This window comes from Balaenoptera musculus, chromosome 14, assembly GCF_009873245.2.
Source record: "Balaenoptera musculus isolate JJ_BM4_2016_0621 chromosome 14, mBalMus1.pri.v3, whole genome shotgun sequence".
Lineage (NCBI taxonomy): Eukaryota > Metazoa > Chordata > Mammalia > Artiodactyla > Balaenopteridae > Balaenoptera > Balaenoptera musculus.
The window spans coordinates 53,263,235-53,270,794 of NC_045798.1; positions in this window are offsets into that span (position 1 = coordinate 53,263,235).

Below are 7,560 nucleotides of genomic sequence, written 5' to 3' on the forward strand. Positions count from 1 at the left end.
GTTTTTCTGCTGTTGATTCCTTGTAGAGAATTTTTAATTTCATTTTTGTGTTGTTCATCATTTGTTTTCTCTTCATTTCTTCTAGGTCCTTGTTAAACGTTTCTTGTATTTTCTCCGTTCTATTTCCAAGATTTTGGATCATCTTTACTATCATTTCTCTGAATTCTTTTTCGGGTCGACTGCCTATTTTCTCTTCATTTGTTTGGTCTGGTGGGTTTTTACCTTGCTCCTTCATCTGGTGTGTGTTTCTCTGTCTTCTCATTTTGCTTAACTTATTGTGTTTGTGGTCTTCTTTTCGCAGGCTGTAGGTTCGTACTTCCTGTTGTTTTTGGTGTGTGCCCCCAATGGCTAAGGTTCGTTCATTTGGTTGTCTAGGCTTCCTGGTGGAGGGGAGTGGTGCCTGTGTTCTGGTGGATGAGGCTGGATCTTGCCTTCTGGTGGGTTGGACCGCATCCAGTTGGACCGCATCCAGTGGTGTGTTTTGAGTTGTCTGTGAACTTATGATTTTAGACAGCCTGTTTGCTAATGGTTTGGTTGTGTTCCTCTCTTGCTAGTTGTTTGGCATAGGGTGTCCAACACTGTAGCTTTCTGGTCGTTGAGTGGAGCTAGGTCATAGCATTGAGATGGAGATCTCTGGGAGGTCTTTCACCATTTAATATTACATGGAGCCGGGAGGTCTCTGGTGGACCAATGTCCTGAACTCGGCTCTCCCACCTCAGAGGCACAGGACTGAAACCCGGACGGAGCACCAAGACCCTGTCAGCCACATGACTCAGAAGAAAAGAAAGAAAGAAGGAAAAAATAAAATAAAATAAAATAAAAAATTATTCAATAAAAAATAAAAAATAATTATTAAAAACAAAAAAAATGTAATAAAAAAAGAAAGAAGAGAGCAATGAAACCAAAAAACAAATCCACAAATGATAACAAATGCTAAAAACTAACTATACTAAAAAAAAAAAAAAAAAAGGACAGACAGAACCCTAAGACAAATGTTAAAAGCAAAGCTCTACAGAGAAAACCACACAAGAAGCATACAAGTACACACACACAAAAAGAGAAAAAGGAAAAAAAAAAAAAATCTTTACTCCCAAATCCACCTTCTCAATTGTGGGATGATTCGTTGTCTATTCAGGTATTTCACAGATACAGGGTACATCAAGTTGATTGTGAAGATTTAATCCACTGCTCCGGAGGCTGCTGGGAGAGATTTCCCTTTCTTTTCTTTGTTCGCACAGCTCCTGGGGTTCAGCTTTGGATTTGGACCCACCTCTGCGTGTAGGTCACCTGAGGGAGTCTGTTCTTCCCTCAGACAGGACGGGGTTAAAGGAGCAGCTGATTCGGTGGCTCTGGCTTACTCAGGTCGGGAGGAGGGAGGGGTACGGATGCGGGATGAGCCTGCAGAGGCAGAGGCCAGCATCATGTTGCAGCAGCCTGAGGGGCGCCGTGTGTTCTCCCGGGAAATTTGTCCCTGGATCACGGGACCCTGGCAGTGGCGGGCTGCACAGGCTCCTGGGAGGGGAGGTGTGGATAGTGAACTGTGTTTACACACAGGTTTCTTGGTGGCTGCAGCAGCAGGCTTAGCATTTCATGCCCGTCTCTGGTGTCTGCGCTGATAGCCGTGGCTCGCACCTATCTGTGGAGCCCATTTAAGTGGTGCTCTGAATCCCCTCTCCTTGCGCACCTTGGGACAATGGTTTCTTGCCTCTTAGGCAGGTCCAGACTTTTTCCCAGACTCCCTCCCGGCTAGCTGTGGTGCACTAGCCCCCTTCAGGCTGTGTTCACACAGCCAACCCCAGTCCTCTCCCTGGGATCTGACATCCGAAGCCAGAGCCTCAGCTCCCAGCCCCCACCCGCCCTGCCGGGTGAGCAGACAAGCCTCTCAGGCTGGTGAGTGCTGGTTGGCCCTGATCCTCTGTATGGTAATCTCTCCACTTTGCCCTCTGCACCCCTGTTGCTGTGCTCTCCTCCATGGCTCTGAAGCTCCCCACCCTGCCAACCCCCGTCTCCGCCAGTGAAGGGGCTTCCTAGTTTGTGGAAACTTTTCCTCCTTCACAGCTCCCTCCCTGTGGTGCAGGTCCTGTCCCTATTCTTTTGTCTCTGTTTTTTCTTTTTTCTTTTGCCCTACCCTGGTATGTGAGGAGTTTCTTGCCTTTTGGGAAGTCTGAGTTTTTCTGCCAGCATTCAGTATGTGTTCTGTAAGAGTTGTTCCACATGTAGATGTATTTCTGATGTATTTGTGGGGAGGAAGGCGATCTCCATGTCTCAGTCCTCCACCATCTTGAAGGTCTCCCCCACTTTCTTTTTAATTCTTACACTTCTTACGTCTGTTCTTGTCATATTGAATTGGTATGGTGTTCTGGTACAATGTTGAATGACAATATGATAACATGCTTCTTTATTTTTTTCCCTAACATCCATGAAAGTGATTCTAAACTTTCACAATTAAGTTCGATGTTTGCTGGAAGCTTTGATAGATATCCTTTATCAGTTTAAGGATGTCCCTACTTAAGTATTCTAAGTTAACTTAAGAATTTAAAAATTTGAATGAACTAATGATTTTCCTGCATTGATTGGTATTTCATATTATTTCTTCCTTTAATCTGTCAATAAACGATAAACTGATGTTTCTGATTTTGAGATAATCCTGCATTCTCAGTAAAATGCTACCTGGTAATGATGCAATCTTTTAAAATACACATAAAGTTCAAAGTCTTAATGCTTTATTTATGATATTTGTACCTATATTTATAAAAGATTTAGTTTATAAGTTTTTTGAAACCCCCTTGTCCAACTGTGGTGTCAAAGTTACACTAGAATAATAAAAAAAATTGGTGTCCTTTTACTGTTTTTCCCTTCTTTAAAATAATTTTTATAATAAATTGATTATCTCATTTTTGGCATCTGTATGTTATTTTCACTAGAGTACTTTTCTGTATTTACAGTTTCTCTCTGTTTCAATTTCATTGTCAAAGTTTTTATGTATTTTTTTCTCATGTTTAAAAATCTTATTTTCATTTTAACAAATGTTTTGGAACAATAAAATGTACATAAGTTAAAATTTAAATTATGGAAATATTGGTCTATTGTTTTTTTATCTCATATATCTATTGATCCCTTATTAATTCTCTTATTAATTACTAATATTGTTTATTTTTGCCTTTTTTACCTTTGATTTTTTATGTGTTCAAGTTAGAAGTTTATCTTATTAGTTTTTTTCAAAACATAACTTTTTTAATTTTGTTGGTTCTCTGCATTTCTTGTTTTTTTTTTTTCTATTTAATTATAAACATTATAGAAGTGCAACTAATGACTAATTACTCTCTGATCTTATCATTTTCATTTCCTTCTACTTTTTAAAGCTTTATTCTTTTCCTTATCAGGCTTTTGAGTTGAAAGTTAATTCATTTATTTTTCATCATTATAATTTTAAATTAATCCTTTTATAGCTAAAAGCTGCTTTCAAAACATTCTATATTTTCCATCATAATTTTCTTTTTAACCCACAAAATGTTGAGCAATCATAAAAACAGTCTGAGCTTGTTTTTAATTGTCTTGTTCCTCTTAATTTTTAATTTAGTGATACTGTGATCAATGAATATATCCTTCATGATAGTGAGTGTTTGAAATTGGCTGAACCTAGCTTTGTGACTTTATTCACATATGAAGAATTAAAAAATGTTTTATATGCACTTGAAAACATCATGTATCTTTATTTTTCTGAGGAGAGTTGTGCAAATGTCCATTAGATAAATATTTTTATTTTTTTGTTCAAAACTTCCATACTGGTAAAGATTTATTGTCATTTTCATATGTCAGTCCCTGAAAAATATGCTTTAAATTTTCCACTATAATTATGTTTTAGTCATTTGTTCTGAAAATTCTGTCAGTTTTAGCATGCCATATTCTTCATTGAACAGCCCTCCCCTCTATCTTATTAATTTAAGAAATTATTTTTACTTTTTAAAATAAAGGTTAAATTTATTTATAATCCATAGCTAATTAAATTTATTAATATTTAAAAACCATTTCTGTGCTTATCATTGTGAGACTTTCTTCTAAGAACATGTTCTTCTGGCTGAAGTGGATACCTTAATAATTTTTATGACTAGAGTCTATGGGTAATAAACTCAGCATTTATATAACTGAAACTGTCTTTTCAAGAAAACTCTTGGAGAGAGTTGTCCACATTATCCTGTTTGTTTTTTCTCCTCCCTAGTCAGGTCATTGTTACTTTCAGTTCACCGAATCTTTTTTTTTTTTTTTTTTTTTTTAACTTTACAAATGAACGTTTATTGTATTTTTCAACAGTTTCTAGGAAAGGTGATTCCATTGCTTTCCTTTTTTTTTTTTTTAACATCTTTATTGGAGTATAATTGCTTTACAATGGTGTGTTAGCTTCCACTTTACAACAAAGTGAATCAGTTATACATATACATATCAAATCTGTTCTTATTAAGTAATGACCTCCATTGCCACATCCAATGGTCATGTCTTTGTGTTCCTCTTCTTTGACCTATAAGCAACATTGGACACAGTTTACCACTTCTTCCTTTGTGGAATACATTCCACATTTCATGTTTACAGTACTGTTCTCTGGGTTCTCCATCAACCTCGCTGGCCTCTGTTAATGCAGGCTACTATATTGGTTCTTTCCACCTTTTTTACTTGTACATCCTGCATTCCCCAGGGTGCAGTTCTGAGATGTTTCTTTTTATTGCTATTCATACCTGACACACAGCTTTAATAAATAGATGCTGACATGTATCTCTTGTTCCATCAGTTTCCCCTGGATTCCAGATTCCTATATCTAGCTGCCTACATGACTCCTCATTTAATTGTCTTATTGGATATCTCAGGTACAGAAGCAGCCTCTAAGTTTTTAATGTACAAATCTGCATCTGCTGAAGTTTTTTTTCCTTCACAATAGATGACAACTCCATTTTATCAATTCCTCTGGCCAAAACCTTGAGTTCTTCTTTTTTCTTCCCCTCCTCACCCTCCTCCTCCTCTTCTTCTTTAAAAGGCATTTTGAGTCCTCCATCTGGAATTCATTGGCTCAGACAATTGTATGGATAACTTCTAGATTCCTTTAGGTGTTTCATCAAATGGCATATCTTTGAAATAGGCTTCCTTTATGCCTCTTCATAAATGACATGTTCCAATCACCAATCTGTATCCCTCATCCTGCCTTTTCTTTTTGATAGCACTTATCACTTCATGATGTAGTGTATATTTATTGTCTGTCTGTCCTCATAGAAAAGAAGCTTGAGAAAAGGGGCTTTGTCTCTTTTGTTTCCTGCTATATTCCAAAGACTAGGACAGGAGGTGAAACAGTAAACACAAAGAAGATTATCTGCTGAGTGACTAAATTATGCCTTTGTTTTACAATCCTTTACAATTCTGTAATTCTAGGTTTACAGTTATTTCCGTTAGTACTTCTAATATATTATTCCATTATCTTCTGGCACCTATGGTTGCTAAAGGGAATTTTACCTGTTATCATACTAATGATCATTTCCTATATTAAAAGTAATCTGTCAATTTTTGAAAGCTTTTAAAATTGTCATTTAATTCTTGATATCCTATAGTTTTGCTTCTATGTGACCTGGAGTAGATTTTTAAAGTTTTAAATGAATGAATAAATAAATAATAATCTATAGTATATATAGTATGAGTACATGTATTCATCTAAAATATATATATATATAATACACACACACACACACACACACTGTTCCATAGTTTAACTTTCTTTTGAAGTTTCTTTTAAATCTGAGAATGTCCGTTAGATATTTTTATTTTGGTTTTCTTAAATGTTGGATAATTCTCAGGTATTACCTTCTTAAATATTCTTTACCCTTTCTTCCATTCTTTCCTAGAAATCTTACATCCTATTTTCCAGGGCCTCAATGACTTTTTTTAGAAAAATCCTTATTTCTCTTAATTATCTTTAAATTCTTAATTCTAATTCACTAATGCCCAGAGTAGAATTTTAAACATCATTTAAATTTCAAAAATTAAGTTTTTAAGGTTTTTTACATTTTTCTTTTTTGTCTTTTTGCTCTTGCTTCACTCCTAAGTTTCTTTCATAGTTTCTTAGTTTTTTTTTTTTAAATTAAGTATTATGCCTTTGTGTGTCATTTAAGCACCATAAACATTTAGATAAAAGCCTCTGTAAGATTGCTCTGTAAACAAATTGCACCTGGCTTGAATTCATGCTACAACTCTTAAAATTACAAATGACACATTTTATTAAGAGTTTTGGGGCTGTCTGTGTTACTGGTGAAAATCCTTGAGCTAGAGCAAAACTTCCAAGGTTTCTCAAAGTCTGCAGGCAACCTGACCCAGGTTAAGGGTCTACCTCCACTTTAAATATTGGCCTCTATGTTGATGGTAAATAGGGAAATCTTTTGGTCCATAGCTGGGGTTTGAATATTTAAACTTGCTTCTGTTATCTTATATTGCATTTTTCACTTTACTATGTTTATCTTAATTTATATTTTTTTAATCTACTACTCTGACTTCTATTGGGTTAGACATGATTTCTTTATACTACATTTTTAATCAACTGAAATAAAAAGGTATACATTATACCACCAGGGATTGAACCCAGGCCACAGCAGTGAAAGCACAGAGTCTTAACCACAAGACTGCCAGGGAATTCGCTATATTTTTGTTCTTAATGGCTGTGTCTGAAATGCACATTTACCCAAGATAATTAAAAGTTAATCTTACTCTTATTCTTAAGCCAAAATGTATGAAGACCTTGAATCTTTAAAACTCATGTCTCCTTCACTTTCCATTGTCTTATATTTCTTGCCTTATTTCTAAAACCCCAATTTATATTTTTCATTATTTTCTGGCAATACTTTTAATGCACAATCATGCTTGCTATATTAATTATTTGATATTTTCCTTGCATGCCACTCCTTCCTCTTATCAAGCTGTGGGAGATATATTCAAAATATTGACTGTCTCTCCTGTCATAGAATTATACTTCCCTCCCTCCTGGATGGGAAGCTTATTTTGGCCAATGAACTGTGAGCAAAAGTGAAGTGTGTTGCTGCCGAGCTGGATCTCTGACTTTGGTCTGAGGGCAGCTGGATCTGGAGTGCAGAGGACATGGGGCCAAGCTCCAGCTACCCACGACTTTTCTTATTAGCAAAGCCTAGCTTCCCCCCAGTCTCTCTCCATTGATATACAAAGTCTGTCTTTTAAGAGCTCTCTCATAGAGGGAGAGTTTGCTTATAATAAAATCCTGTAGTCTTTGCCAGAAAAAAAATTTATTTTGCTCTCATATTTTCTTCTTTAAAGGTTTCAAATTCAATAGTCACACTTTCTCCAAATACTACAAAAAGCAGTTAAAATTCAATTCAACACAGAAGTTTGTGTACAAAGTTACAAGGAACTGAGACATTATGTAAAAAGTTATGTTAAAGATGATTGTACAGTTTTGTTTTAGGTGTGTTTTGTTTTGTTTCCAAGACATGGCTTTACTTCAGTCACCTGAACTCAGCAAAGAAATAGTTATTTTGATGAAATATCAATAGCTGATTC